General features: G+C 49.8%; 1 protein-coding gene across 2 annotated transcripts in view; it reads right to left on the reverse strand.

Annotated features, from left to right (window-relative positions):
- Nucleotides 1-11,676, reverse strand: part of Slc6a4 (solute carrier family 6 member 4) — a 34,945-nt gene extending 23,269 nt beyond the window's left edge. The window contains exon 1 of one of the 2 annotated variants that reach the window (XM_052758610.1): nucleotides 11,568-11,676. The gene's annotated coding sequence lies outside the window, so the exon portion shown is untranslated. Of the gene's footprint in view, nucleotides 1-8,096; nucleotides 8,318-11,567 lie in introns of those variants that run through there. The other variant, XM_052758611.1, reaches the window with a different exon arrangement.
- Nucleotides 11,677-15,762: the final 4,086 nt, after the last annotated feature.

The following is a 15,762-nucleotide window of genomic DNA, read 5'->3' on the forward strand; positions in this document are numbered from 1 at the left end:
CACAGGCCTTACTTAGGAACCAGCACGAGCGTCACTCTGAAGGACACAAATGCCCCCTGTAGTTTATCAGTAACCCAGAGGAATGTCAGGAGAGGTTCCCTGCAGAGCCACAGAGCCCTGTCCTGGATGCCATGCCTGGAAACAGCAGCACAGCCAGAGCTTCTGTCTGTCTGTCTGCCTGCCTGCCAGAAGGGACAGTCCTCTCCATTTACACTGAGCACCTGATGTTAGATTTTTTTTTTTTTTTTGTTTTTTGTTTTTTGTTTTTTCAAGACAAGGTTTCTCTGTGTAGCTTTGCGCCTTTTCCTGGAACTCACTTGGTAGCCCAGGCTGGCCTCGAACTCACAGAGATCTGCCTGGCTCTGCCTCCCGAGTGCTGGGATTAAAGGTGTGCGCCACCACTGCCTGGCTCTGATGTTAGATTTTTACACCCAAGGTGGTCTACAGAGGAGAAGAGAGGCAGAACACCACCCTTGGGCGGTGCCTGAAGCTCTTTATTCTGGGTCCTTTCTCACCCTTCCTGACTGGCTCCAGGAAGATTCCAGCTGCCTGTAGCTGTATCCATTCCACCCATGTCCATTCCACCCATGCTCCACCCTTCATCCTTCCCAGTGAGCCTCTGCGGGTCCCAGTGGCCCGGGTCTGTCCCTGCTCCTCACCATTCATACTTCTTGCCACTTGCCAGCAACTTCTGGAGCTAAGCCAAGCCACTTGCCACTGAAGCCATGAGCACGCCAGTGTGCTTGTCCAGAGGGTCAAGGAGAAAAGTGTGCAGGCCACTGAGCCCAGACTTGCCTGGTGACCCCGTTCTCACGCACCCCTGCAGAAGGCTGGACCCTGGCAGCTGTACCTTTATTTCGGGGCCCAGGGGTGCAGGAAGCAGCTGGGATCTCTTCTGGACCGAGGATGAGATTTCTACACGTGGAGTAGAAATCTGAGCCCTTTTGGACTTTAAACCTCCTGCCTGCTATAAACTTCGAAGCAGCGGAGACCTTCCAGGTCACTCTCATTCCTTTCACGCTCTTGACAGTTTAGGAAGGAGATTATGCCTCTGCCTTGTTCAGATCATGTCATACCTTTCTAGAGATGGACTCAGCGCTTCTCACAATGGCAGAGATCCCACGCCAACCTCAAAGCCCAACTGTGGGAGGAGAGCTAAGGCTCAGCTCCTTTCTGCTAGGGTTTTCAGGAAACCTGGTATTTTCCCTTTCTTTTCCTTGGCTTCCTTGACAGGCAACCAAAAAGCCCAGGCTGGCCTCGAACTTACCATGTATGTAAGGATGACCTTGAATTTGTCTGACTTTTCTGCACACTGGGCAAGCTCTCTACCAACTGAACTACATCATAACTCTCTACAGTCCATAACTCTCTCTACAGACAGATGTGAGGACAAAAATATCACGAGGGGCTAGGCATATATCCGAGTAGTAGAGCATCTGCTTAGCATACGCAGAGTTCCCACACACATACACAGAATGAAAAACCCAAACACACCGTGGATATAAATATTGGCAAAGATTAGACACAAGCACCAGGAGATGAGAGTAATTAGAGTTTTGTGCTCAGTGTTTTGTTTTTTTAACTGTAAAGTGGAAAGTTTGGGTTTTAAAAGGATTGATTGTTGCCAAAAATATTTAAAGAAACAAGGGATAATTTGGTTACATGTAGATAGGGTATACATGCATATTGTATGAACATGTCTTTGGGTCTACTCTGCCCAACTGTTTGGCCCCCATCCTCCCTCAGACTCAAGGATACAAATGCCACTGAGAAGAACAGGGATTTCTGACACACCAGTGTAGACAGAGCCTCATCCGGCTCACTGGTGCCCATGTCCAGACTCTGCCTGCTCTCCATGGGGTGACCTAAACTAGACTTGATAAAGACCTTTTTCTTTGTGGTACTAGAGAACAAACCACGGTTTCACATGTGCCACATATGTGCTTTACCACTGAGCTGGAGCCCCAGCCCTGATGAACTTGAAACATAACCACATATTCCCTTATCATCCACACATATATTTATATATAAATATTTGTACAAATATTTAGATTTAAATTTACTTAGCACATACATATGTGTGTGTGTGTGTGTGTGTGTGTGTGTGTGTGTGGTGGGGGGCAGGGAGGATGCTGCTATAACAATATAGTTAAAGAGAAAACTATGTTGAACTTGAACTTGGTTTTCCACACTAAACACAGAAAAGCCTGAAGACCAAACAGGGGGTGTAGAAAGCGTCCCTGGGGGTGAGGATGGCATAGAGCTGACAGCGACTGCTCACGTGTGGCCCCTTACTCTCTTCTGTCTTGCCTAGAGGACTGCTCCCCAGCACCAACGTCAAAACTTTTCTCACTCTTAATTTCGGGATGGAGGGTGGGTCAGCTCAGAGGACAGACCCTGGGGAAGGGAAGAGGCAGCCACAGCCTCAAGAGCCAAACAGGTGTTCCAGATTCCGTGTTTTTGTTTTTTTTCCCCCTGGGCATCTTGTAGCAAGGATGGAAGCGTGTGGGTTGGTGCTTTCAGGGGCAATGGGTATTTCCCAGGGTGCCAGGGGCTCAGCCCCTAAGGTACGGTCTTCATTTCTTGGCAGCCATGACAAGCAGCTCCTGGAAGGATGATATCCTAGTCTCTATTTTTATCTCACCCATCATAAAGCTCTAGTTTCCTGAAATATCTGCCCAGTGCTTTCTAACTTGATAAAAATAAAATAAACCTGGTCTGAGCATCCCTCGGGCAACAAGAGATGCCAGGTTGCTTCTCCACAGGGGTCGGTCTCTATCCATCAGCTTTACTTTCTAGGGTTCGATTGCGCCCCTACTTTTGATCACAGCACCTGGGGTACAAAGTTACAACCCCTTGAAGCCACAAAACAAGCCCTCATCAATTCATTCCCCCGCCTTTCCCAGTCAGAGGAAAACTCCTTCCAGCTACCAGTCCGGCTCCAGAAGGCGCCTGGCCTGGGCTCCTTCCCGGTGGTCCCCTGATTCCCTTCTGACCTCACTGGTTGTCCAGAGCCCCCCCTCTGCCTTTCCCAACACCTGCCTCCCGTAACAATGGTTGAGAGCAAGCTGGTCCAGGGTGGAGAAGTACGGGTCGTTAAGAAGGTTGGTTTCTAAGAATTCTCTCCTGAAAGCTTTTCTAAAAGATATTTTTATCCCTCGGGGTAGGGAGACAGCAAAGGAGGTCAGTATTACACTGCAGACCTCCTCCTGACAGGCTTTGAATTCATCCACGGACAGAAAGTGCCCCAGAAGCTGCCCTCAGCACATAAGCGCCGTGATCCCAAGCTGAGCAGGTAGCCACTTGTGTGTGGCACCTCAGCACCCAACTGTGCCATGAGGCTACAGTCTGCTCCCACCCCCACACCCTAACACCCCACTCCCCACCCCAGGGGCAGCTTGGGAGCTAGCTGATGGTTCACTTCCTGTTCACATTCCCATTTCTGACGAGTTCTCTCAGTTTGTCCCTAGTTAGTCAAAAAGACAAGTGTTTCTGGGCTGGGGGCTATGCTAAGTGGCAGAGTGTTTGCCTGCCTAGTATGAGCCGCAAGGCCCTGGTTCCATCCCCAGCACTGAAAAAACCTGGTGGAGCCTGGGAGGGAGAGGCAGAACCTGTTTCTATTTAAACTTCTGATCAAATCTCCATTTTTCTTTTCACCAACTGTCTCTGTAGCCAGGGGAACCGGTATCTGAACAAGCAAGTAATTATAACAATTAGTCATAAAATACCCAACCCTCTGGAACTGGCCGTGACTCTTATGTTTAATGCTGATCAACACATTCTAAGTAAATATTCTGGGAGTTTCAGACTCTGACTTTACCTGTCAAGATCAAAGCAAGCTCACTTCTCAGGATACTCCATTTCCATTTTCAAAACCAAAACAAACCTCCAGCATGAATTATGGGTTGAACACTGAGATAAGATTAATTACAGGTCATCAAGCCAAGTGGAAATTTGCATTCTCTGGGCGGGAGGAGGCGCTTCCCAAGGTTGGCAGCACTGTGGGACTCCAGCACAATAAACATCGAGCCTACTCCAGAGGCATGGACTCTACCCAGCAGTAGAGTCCTACCATCCTCCAAAATGTAGGGCCATGTTCCCAGGGAAGCTGTCACTTCCTAGAGAAGCCAAGGAGCCCAGGGTTCCTGTCCCTCAGGCTAACTTATGCCACAGGACCTTGGAACTTCTTTGATTTCCCCCTCTCGGGCTCTAGGGTGCAAAGTGCTGGCTGGCATTTGTATCCATCCGGGGCTGTGGAGCATGCTAAGGTGGGTAGCGTCACCGGTGGAGGCCATAAGGACCCCCAGCTTCCCCCTCAAGTGAAATACAGAGATGTGGAGTACCAACAAAATCTAGTTTAGATGTGACCTCCACGGTCACTGCCATCCTTATGCAAAGGAGTCCTTGTCCGAGAGACACCCTTGTTTTCTGGGAAGGAATGGAGAGGGGACATTCCTTAGAGTGGTTTGGGGGACAGTTACTGGGGGAAAGTTCTGCACTGGCAACAGAAAAGGGGCATCCCAACTTCTCCACACAGTGTACAGAACAGAGGAGGAGCCACCTGGATGGATCTAAATGTGCCCACGGGCAGCCAAAAGTGTAATGGGTTACTATACATTAAAAAAAAAATGGGCTTGGCACGAACAGGCAAGCTTAGTCTCGGTGAGCAGGAGCAGCCATGCCCAGACAGCTACCATCTGCAGTCATTTCACAGTTCTGTGGCCCAGGGTACTCCTTCCTGTCTCCCACACCTACGCTGACAACCCAGAGTCATCACTTATTGGCTGTGTGACTTGGACCAGGCCGCTCAACCTCTCTGAGCGTCTTTTATTATTTCCTCCAGTTTAGAAGCAGAACATTGAAATTAAAAGGCTCTTGTGAGGATTACAGTATGACAGGTGCTGGATTTACACAACCAGCACACAGGCATTGAATGACGATGGGCATTTCCTGACACCAACACATTCTGCTTTCTACTTCACATTCTAAGTAGGGAAACTAAGGCCCACGGGGCTTGTAACTCAGGGGACTGGAGGCTCACTGGCTTTGTGCCTCTCAATTGAGACACGTGGTCATCTGGGAAACTTGTAAACAGATACTTGGGCTATGCTCCTAGAAATCTGTGTTGGAAGGCACATTAAAAAAGCACCCCTTGCCAGGCGGTGGTGGCGCACGCCTTTAATCCCAGCACTTGGGAGGCAGAGCCAGGCGGATCTCTGTGAGTTTGAGGCCAGCCTGGGCTACCAAGTGAGTTCCAGGAAAGGCGCAAAGCTACACAGAGAAACCCTGTCTCGAAAAACCAAAAAAAAAGCACCCCAAATTATTCCAGGGTGAGCCCCAGAACATGCCCATACATCTCCACACTGTATCCTGGGAGGCCTGGCGAGAGAAACTCCGCCTCCTCCATAAGGCTTCCTCTTCACACCCTAGCCCAAGATAAGCCCTGAATCTTTACTCACTTGTCCTGATGTCCTTGAAGATGTGTTTGTCTCAGGCCCTCTGGAAGCAGGGGCTATGGCCTCAGGTCTCTGCTCCAGCAACTGCTTGCTGGAGTGAGCCTTACCCAGCTCTCCACCTGGAAGGTCTGCCTCAGATTCCCCAGTGAGATTGCAGCTCCGTGCTGTGCTGTCCTGCAGCCCACTGGAGCCCAGAGGAAACCAGCGTTTCTTCCCCAAGGTAACTCGCACAGGCCCAGGGTCTCACCCTAAGAACCCTGCCTCTCCCACCCACCCCACCCCCATAGGATAGACCCACAGTGCATCCCTAAGTGGGGGAGAGAACTTCACAGCCACATTCCAAGATTCCAACAGATCCAGGGCTGAAGAGTCAGGATTAGAGACAAGCCTGGAGGCTCTGGCTTTTTAAGACAAGCACAGGCAGGTAAGATCTCCACAGCCTGTGCTCAGATTGCCCACTTGCCAGTTGGCTCTTTGAAACTGGGAGTGTATTTCCTACTCACAGAAGTAGACGTTATTGAAACAATCCCATAAAACACAGCATGCAGCTGCCAGAACCCACCAGAAACCAACTGCTTATTTAACCCTCTTTCTGTTTCTCAAAGGAAAGTAAGAGCAGATAAATAAGGCAGCTGACTCCCACACAGGCCTGGGGAGGTGTCTTCTAGGCTCTGGAAGGACTTTTGAAGTAGCCAGGTGGAATTCTTTATTCCATTTAACTCAATTTCAAACCAGCCCTGGTGGCTCACACTTGTGATTCCAGCCCCTTGGGAGGCTGAGGCAGGAAGAGTGGCCAGAGTGAAGGGCTAGCCTGGGCTAGGGGGAGACCTAGTTTAAACACACAAGAGGGAGATGAGATTCCCTTCACCACACACAACTCTTAGCAGAAGACAAAAGAGCTTTGTTGCTGTCATGTATTTAAGTGGACGAGGACAAAGAAAAGTGAGGTGTGAGGGGCAGGAATGTCACTTTAAACACTTGAAATCAGGTTTGCTTTCCAGTGCTGGAGATGGACCAGGGCCTTGCACACACCAGCCTAGGGCTCTATCACTGAGCCTCACCCTGCCCAGAAATCAAGATAAAATAGGGATGTCCCCACTCCCTGCAGCTTTTCCTCCAGATGAGCATATTAAAGACACTCTCGTGTGGCACAGACACACTTAAATGCACAACAGTCAGGGGAGGGAGACGGAAGGCAACCAGTGAGCAAGGGGCTAGGGAGATGGCTCCGTGAGTCAGGTGCTCGCTGCAGAAGCAGGGGATCCCCAGCACACGCAGAAAGCGGGGCTGGGTGGCAATCTCCAACTCCAGTACTGAGTTGGTGGTAGTGGGGGAGGCATGGATACAGGAACATCTCAGGGAACCCCTTGGACAGTCAATCTAACCCAAACAAAGTTTCACGTTCTGTGAGAGGCTATCTGAAAACATAAAGTTAAGCGATTGAGGAAGACACCGTCATCAACCTCTGGCCACATGTGCCCACACAAGCAAGTGTACCCCCCCCCACACACACACACACACGTGCGCACACACACACACAGGGCAAAGAAAGAAGAAAGACAAAACAAGACACATGTGGCACCCCTCCCCCACCCCCAGTAGGTTACAATCACAGAGTAACCCCACCCACTAAAGAGGACATCTTTGAGACAGGCAAGTGGACACCAGCTGGATGCTGGATTATGGTGTCATGCTGAGCCTCCTACAGCATGACAGAGAAGTGTGCTCATGGAGGTCACCTTCATTCTTCAGAAAAGCACATTGAAATATATCGGGGTGAAGCATTTGGGCTTCTACAGACGCAAAGCTTCAGCCAAAAGTATTATATTTGAATACGTAACTTGCATAATCACATTAATGATCTTATTATAACCAATGTCACATTCTATGATTAAAAAGAGCATACTCGGCAAAAAAAGGATGATTTTCAATTTTTTTTTTTGGACTTTGTTTTTGTTTTGAGATAGGGTCTCACTATGGAACCCAGGTTAGCTTCAAACTCCCAAACTCCTGCCTCGGCTTCCTCAGTACTGGAATCGCAGATGTACATCACCAAACCCTACCTCAGCTGAAATCTGCAAGAAGAAACTTGATTCCAGCCCTTAGACTAGGACTGGGAGGCCTCTAATCAGCCCTCGCCCAGAGCTGGGGACAAGGACTGCTCAGAACGGCTAACCCCACCCCGGGTCTTCCCTCCTCCTCAGTCCAGCTCTGTTCCTTAGAAACAAGGCAAGAGCGAACATGGCCAATGAGACACTTAGCCAGGGGACAAGTTCTAAGCCTGCAGGGTCCTGAGAGCCACGGCACAGGTGGCATCTCCTCCAGGGTCATTCTGTCTGGCCCACTCCCTCATTTTCGGCCCTTCCTTGGGGCACAGGGGGTGGTTATTTAGTTGAAGAACTCAGGTTCCTCCTGTTTTATTCCATGGGTCAGAAGCAAAGGAAGTAAACTGTTTTGGCGTTTCCCCCTTGAACAGGTCCCAGAAGGTCATAGGAAAACGTGAAATAATCATAGCACCCCAACTCCATCCCCCTGCCTCCTCTCATCTGGCCTGAGCTCCAGAGGCTCAGAGCACCCAGTGTTTCCTGAGCTATGGAGAAGCACCTTAGGTCACCCCATGACCCATGCAGCCCCTCTCACCTCTGCCTTCCCTCCTGCAAACCCTGTCAGGAAAAACTGGTCCTTGGGACCCTAGGCCACCTTCCTCTTGCTCTTCTTCACTTGTCAGTGCCTGGAAAACTGGGACATCTCCTCCATAAAGCCACGTGGCCAGGGTGCTTCTCAGGCTTTGCAGATTCGTGGAATTCGTCCAGTTGTGGAGTTTAACAACTTATGATTTCATACCTAATAAGTCCCCTGAGTCCAGCTGGGTTGGGTGGGAGCTTGGGAGCTGCTGCCAGCTTCTAGGGGAAGCCAAGCAAAGAGGGACATGATAAGGAGGTATTCCGAAGCCACACACCAGCCTCATCTCTCTCTACCGATTTAGTCACCCTGTTAGACTGGGAAAAAGCACTTCCTGGTTTGTGTTGTTAACGTTCAGTAAACAAGTATCCAATTTCTCAGTTACCACTGAGAGGAACACACACACACACACACACACACACACACACACACACACACACACACACAGAGGCTAGAAGAGCTGACCCTGCCGAGGTGTTATTCACAGATTAGCACTTTCTGAATGTGGACCAATGTCATGGCCAAGAGTTCAGCCTGGAAATAAAATGGCTGTGTCAGCCCGTGGTGGGTCCCATGCCCACCCTAGCAATGTGCTGCCCCTCTGTGCTCTGGGACAATCAGGCATGCCAGGTTTCTTTTTAAAGATTAATTTGAACTATTTTTTTCCACCTGGGGCTCTCCTAGGAAGATGTATTTTCTTTTTTTTTTTTTTTTTTTTTTTTTTTGGTTTTTCGAGACAGGGTTTCTCTGTGTAGCTTTGCGCCTTTCCTGGAACTCACTTGGTAGTCCAGGCTGGCCTCGAACTCACAGAGATCCGCCTGGCTCTGCCTCCCAAGTGCTGGGATTAAAGGCGTGCGCCACCACCGCCCGGCGGAAGATGTATTTTCTTTAGGATGCTGTTTTGTCTGAGAAGGAAGCAGTTTCCTTGAAGTGACCCCCAAAGGACAAGCTGTAGCTGTACCACTTCCTAAAGTAGGAATAAGCAAGTGTTTTGTCAAATGTGGTTCGCCTACCCATGCCTGTTTGGCTGGACACTGAAAACCTCAGAGGGAGGGGCCCAGCCTAGAGACCAGCACAGAAGTCAGCCTATCTGCACCTGGAGGTCAGTCAGCTAGCACGGATCACTAAGAAGTCCAGGAACTCCATCTGCTAGCTGGGTGTGGTTTAGGCACAGAACTTAACTTATAGGTATCTGAGCATTCAGAGCCTCTGCCCTTGCTGAAACACCAGGAGATCTCAGGAGGACTTCATTCACAGTGTCCGTGTAGGGTCTCAGCCCTTAGGTATTTGGCACCATGATTACAGTTTGTGCTTTCTTCAAGAGGGAAGTTTAGGACCTCAGCCACAGGAGCTTGAACGTCATGTTTCCCAGGCCCCTCATTCCCTCTTACTCAAAGCCTTGGTTCATGAGCCCCAAAGGACTGTCACTGTTACCAAAAACAGCTAAAGCCCTACTTGTCTTCCCAACATGAAATGACTGCGTAATTTCCCATCTGGCCATTGGCATCTTAAGTTAAGAGTTAAGCCATAACCACATCCTGCTAATGCAGTAATCCAAAGTAAAATTCAGGCAGCCTGTGCACCCAAATGATATCACTCCAAGCATGATGAAGGGATGGCTATGACCTGCCTTCACTTCCAGAATTACCTGTGTTCCTCTTGGTCAGGGGCACCCAGGCTATTTTGCAAGCCTGCCATGGACAGCACCCAGTCCAGCTACCTAACCCCTGCTGCTCACTCAGTACCCTCCTTCCATAGTCACAACCCATCTGGAAATTCTTCCACTTGCCCTGCCGCCCCCCTGCAAGCTTCATCGAAATGCTCATATGATTCTAAAAATCCCCCAAGAGGAATTTCTGAGATCTTCCATTAGGGTGTCAACATAGTCCATCTCCTCACCCTGGGGAGATATATAAATATAAATATATATACTGAAAACTGAAACAGGCTTGAATGCACAGGCTGGGAGTTACCACTCTGAAATGTCCTGGGAGGGCCACCTGAGTGAGATGGATCCCAGGTTTGTTGTGGAGGAGTTTCAATCTGCTCTTGTTCGGGCTTAGTAAGAAAAGCTCCATACCCAACTGAGCAAGCCACTTGGGGTGTACCGCTGCTTTGTTTTTGAGGCAAGTCTCATGTAAGGGAGGCTAGCCTTGAATTAGCTAAGTAAGGGAATATGACCTTGAACTCCTGATTGCTACAAATGTGCTCCATCCCACCAGACAGAGCCAACTTTTCTTCTGTCTACTTTACCATGCAAAGTCCCCACAATGCTTCACCTAGGACATTTCAGAGATTACCTGCCAGGCTAGATATGTAAACACTTTTCTTTCCATGTAGCTTAGTGGTAGGATGCCTGCTCAGGGTGCAAAGGACCCTGGGTTCAAGCCTCACAGCTGTCCCAAATAATTAAGTAATACTGCCTGCACTGCAGAAGACCCCGCCCATCAGTCGTGGCTGGAGCAGTCAGTAACTCTAACCGGGGGACCAGGCTGGGAAAAGGAAAATGTACCTTCAGATGTCAGCAGCGCCACACACAAGTGAAGGGCCATAGTCAGCCGTTTCTCCCTCTACTCCTGCCCACCAGCCATTAACGCTACCCCGGCTCCCTATTACATTTAAAGAACCCCCAGTGTTACCTTCTTAGACATTTTCCCTATGTAACTGAAAACACATTAAATATTTGATCTCCCCTTACTACGTACGATGAGAGCTAGCAGGTCCATAAATAATCCATTGACCTGGTTTATTTTTCTGGACAAAATTGATCATAAAAACACATACACACAAGCATTTGTGTTGTCTGACTCTTAGAAATTTTGCCTTTCAAATTTTTGAGCACTCTGAACTGAAAAGAATAATTCAATATGCAACCCCTACCCCCCCCCCCCATGCAAAAAAGGCAATCTCCTTCGTGGACACCCAATTTTTAGAAACAATTTGAATGTACACCCCAGCCCCCACCAACTGCTGGTCACACACTTCGGTGGTGAGACACAGCCCACTGGCGTTTCCATAAATTCTGAATGGCCTGTGAGCCGAGTTGGCAAGGCCATCTGAGCGCATAGAGGCTTGACCCTCTTAAGCGTCACTCAGAGGTTTCTCTGGTTATTTGAGCATTTGTGTCTGCCAGAGTCTTTGCATAAAGCCACCAGCCTGTGTCCCAAAAGTAAAGCCCAAGCCCGAACCACCGCTGGAAACTGCAACAACTTTTGCGGAAGAGCTAGCTAGGCTGCGCTAGGCCAGCGCCGGGTCCCCCAGGTTTCCATCGGGTCCCACGCCAGGACCCTGCGCGGTGAAGACAAAGGCGCCCTAAGCCGCCGGGAGAGTCAAGGGAGGGACCGAGAGCTTCTGGAAAGAAGCGTGGGTTAGAGACAAAAAAAAAGAAAAACATATATTTAAAAAAAAAAAAAAAGGAAAGCGACCCACCTGCGGGCGGCGCGGCGGCGGGTCCCGGGCTGCGGAGGCGGCGCGACCCTCGCGCCCTCGAGGCACCGGCGCGGCCGCTGGAGTGGCGCCGCCCGCCGCGCTATTTGTACTCGCGGCCCCTCACATGGTCTGATCTCTAGATAGCCGCCGCCAAAGAGCTCCGCAAGAATTTTTGCGTCACTTTGAGACCGAAGAACTTTGTTTCTCCGCCGCAGCAGCTCTAGCTGGAGGCGCGGGAGGGGCGGGGGTCCACGCACCCTGGCTGGTGGGAGGGGGACAGAGCCCCCCCCGCGCATTCACACTCACACACTCGTCCACACTTACACGCTCATCCTTACTCGTGCACACACGCTAGCCAGGGCTCAGGGGCTGGGACAGGGCCAGGCAGGGCGAAGGATCTGATTCTTCTGCTCTTGGACTTGTGTGGCGGGAGGATGCTCCACTAACCGAAGTCAATTTCTTCTTCCCTTACCAAATCTGCCCCAAATTGTGTTTAGGTCCTGTTCTGTGTCACTTCCTAAGAACGCTCGTTCTTGATCACAGCCAGGTACCTCGCGACAGATCCGGACCGTCTTTCCAAAGGCTTAAAGGACCCCCTGACATTGTTCTGGGCTCTCTAGGTGGGATACCAGCTCAGCCGGGAACCTCCCGGTGCCGGGAGCCGCCGGCAGCTGCCTGCAATAAGTACCCCCGGGAAGAACGGAGGGTCCAGAGGTCTTGCTACCTAGCCACAGATGAAAACATTTTGCAGAGAGCATCGGTGCTGATTCGCGGACCCGCCTGTGCCCGTGGGGCTGGGCACCCCACAAACTACCAGCCTTTGAAGGCACTCGGCGTTTCAACCGGAGCACATTGTTTTTAAGTGTGTGTGTGTGTGTGTGTGTGTGTGTGTGTGTGTGTGTGTGTGTGTGTGTGTGTGTGTGTGTTGTTTTGTTCACACAGACAGGCTTAAAAATGAATTTAATATTGTTACATTCTTTTTTCACCAAAATTACGAGAACTTTTTTTTTTTTAAGAGCAGATGCAGTACTTGTTTTGGGCTGTACCTGAGGCAGACAAGCCATGACCTGGGGAGACCAAGCCATCTCTCCTCATCTGGCCGGGGAACAGGCGGAGCAACATCAAAGCTAGGAAGGAGATAGTAATGGCGAGTCTGTAGCTGCGAGAAAGCTTCCGCCCCTTTGTTTGTTCCAAAGGGACTTGAACTTAGACATCGGAACCCCCAACTGGGCTGAGCTGACACCAAGGGCTGGATCGCTCTCGGTCCGCAGGTGTGGGCGGCTCCCGGCCTCAGGGAATACGAAATACGAGGCTTTGGTGCCATCTAGGCGCCAGGGACGGGGACTGCAAGGAGAGGCCGGAGCTTTTCCCGAGCTCTGGGGAGAGTGGACTGGCAAAGAGACCCTGGGTAGGCTTGGCCACTCCATGATCTAGACAAATGCCAGGGTCGCAGGGCCTTCACGGGGCTCCTCCTTTCGAGTGAACACAATGTCTGTATGCTGCCCCCTCCCCGCCCCGGGGAGACTGTAACTACTTTGCAGACACAAGGCTGCCCCAAAATAAGGTCGTTTTGAGGAGGGTTCCGGGCAGACAGACAGAGGAGCAGGGGTGACTTAGCAGCAGGTAGGCTCTCTTGTCTTCACTCTGGCTGTCCCCATGTGGATTCATTCTCACAAGCTCACTCCTGACCTTCCTAGGCCTTGCCTCCTCCTGCCCGGCTGTTTCCCCCTTCTTGGTACTACTGCCAACTTGTCTGCGCTGGGTGTCGCGACATTCCTCCGAACTGGATGAGATAGGGGACTGCAAACCTACTGTTTGAGGGTTGGGCCAGCCCCTTAACCACAGAGTCCCAGGCTTGGAGAATGATAGCAATGTTGGTCCAGTCAGGCCGTGGGGAATGGAGAGGCTCTCTACTTGGGAATGAGAAGTTCTCTCTTCAGCTGGGACTAACCCTAAGTGGTCTCACCTCTGACTCACTGGCTGAGGGCTGTAAGAAAGGTAACTAACGCTGCTGCCCAGACCATGTCCATCCCTCACTCCCCACAGCTCCCCTGACCAGCGTGCACACATATCCTCTCTCCAAGCGTCTTCTTTCCTCTTAGCCCGGAGGCCACCCTGCCGGAGCAACTGTCCAACAGTCCTTTCAGCAGATCTGGCCCCTCTCCTTGCAGAGCTCTGCTTGGCTATGCTGCCCTGCCTTCCCACATATCCTGCCTTCCTCCCCCACCCAGAGCCCTGTTTCTGATATTTGGTGGGGACACAGGGAGGAAATGAAAGCCAGAAACCCACAAAGGCATTGCATTTGGGTTCGTACATAAGAACTGTAGAAAGGACAAAAGGGTTGAGACTTTGATGGAGGGGAGGAATGCCAGGCATTTCTCTCTTTGCTCACTAGCTCCATCCCAGAGACATGGGGCTCAGCTGCTAGGTGCAGCCATCTTCCACAGCAACAGACACCACCACCACCACCACCATAACCAAGAAGACTAGCTGGAGTCCCAAAGCCCAACAATGATCCACTGAGGATCTGGCCAGAACAAAGCCCTATGAATGCCAGCCACTCCCTCTGGAAGCTCTCGGTGCCATGTCTGTCTGTCTGTCTGCCTGTGATCCGTTTACACAGTGACAGAAGGCAGAAGCCCTCCCTTCCTCGTGGGCTTCTTCTCCAGCCCAGGAAATGGCTACCAGCACCCCCCCCCCTTCTGCTGTCCTGCATGGTAGGACATCCTGGCGTCTCTCCAGCAGCCATCTGAGGCTGATCCAGCTGATGAAGATGGAGCCAGATGAAGGGGTGCCAGGGAAGGCTCCATCAATGCCAGTGGGCTGACCTTGTCAGGCTGTAGGGAGAGACGGGGAAGGACCAGCTACAGCTCTGAAAATGGCAGGAAACACAGTCAATGGACTTTGTCTTGGCCACTTTTTTCCCCCCTGGTGTCTTCTCAGCCATTCTTCAAGAGTCTAATGCCTCTGAGAAACACAACCTCCTCCAAATACCACACTACCCAGCATTCATACTGTCAGCAGTCAAGGCAAGGGCAGTTCTTTGCCCGGCAGGCCATTTTGTGGCAAGAAGACAAATTTCCAAATGGAAATGTCTTAGAAGCCCAACATTCTCTCGGGAGTAGATCAGTGCTGCCAGGAGCAATTGTGTCTCATGTCAACAGAATTCTAAGTTATCAAAACATTTAAATGCCATATTCTCCAGGTCTATGAAGTGTTTGAAGATTACCTATCCATCTGACATATGTTTCTGTAAATCTGGAAAACCTGGCTAACATAACTATAGAAATGTCAAGCATGGGTGACTATAGCTCTGCAAGTCTTACCTATCTAAATAACCTAAGGACTAAGGCTTCACATTAACAGGGTAAACAGTCTGTAAGCAGGTGGAGTGTATAAGGACAATGACCTCAAAATTGTGACAATACACAAAATATCTTAAATGGAGGTAGAAATGTATAGTGCAATATGATAACAATATCCTTAATATGTATCGATATGCAAAATATCCTAAACAGAGGTAGAACATACATGCAGTATAATGAATATAATTTTACATTTGTATCAATATACAAAATATTTCAAATAGGAGTAGGAACATGTGAACAAAATGACAATTATAGCTTTGAATTTGTATCAATATACAAATTGTCTTAATTAGGAATATAAAAATAGTTTACATTTGTATCAATATACAAGAATCCATCAGTGCAAATTATCTAAGGCTGATAGTTTGCTAAATTAATTTACTAGTAGATACAATAATCTACAGAGCTGGGCAGTGGTGGCACACACCTTTAATCCCAGCACTCAAGAGGTAGAGACAGGAATATAAGTTGGCTGGGATCTCGGGCCCATTCAGTCTGAGGATTCATAGAGACAGGATGCCCTATTCAATCTGAGAATTCATAGAGGTAAGAAGTCTCCAGTGCCTAGCTGCTCTGCTTCTCTGATCTTTTAGTTTTTACCCCAATATCTGACTCTGGGTTTTTATTATTAAGACTAATTAGAATCGAGCTTCACTCTGTAGTCCAGGCTGACCTTGACTTTGAAAATTTCTTGCCAGGCAGAGGCCACCTCCCTCATGCTGGGCTTAGACATGCACCACTCAGCTTTGAACCAGGTTTTTTTGTGTATGTGCAGGTGGAATGGAGGCCAGAGGTCGATATCAGTGTCTTTCTCAATTGCTCTACAC

This window comes from Peromyscus californicus, unplaced genomic scaffold (assembly GCF_007827085.1).
Source record: "Peromyscus californicus insignis strain IS unplaced genomic scaffold, ASM782708v3 Scaffold_3__1_contigs__length_106647218, whole genome shotgun sequence".
In the NCBI taxonomy this organism is placed as follows: domain Eukaryota; kingdom Metazoa; phylum Chordata; class Mammalia; order Rodentia; family Cricetidae; genus Peromyscus; species Peromyscus californicus.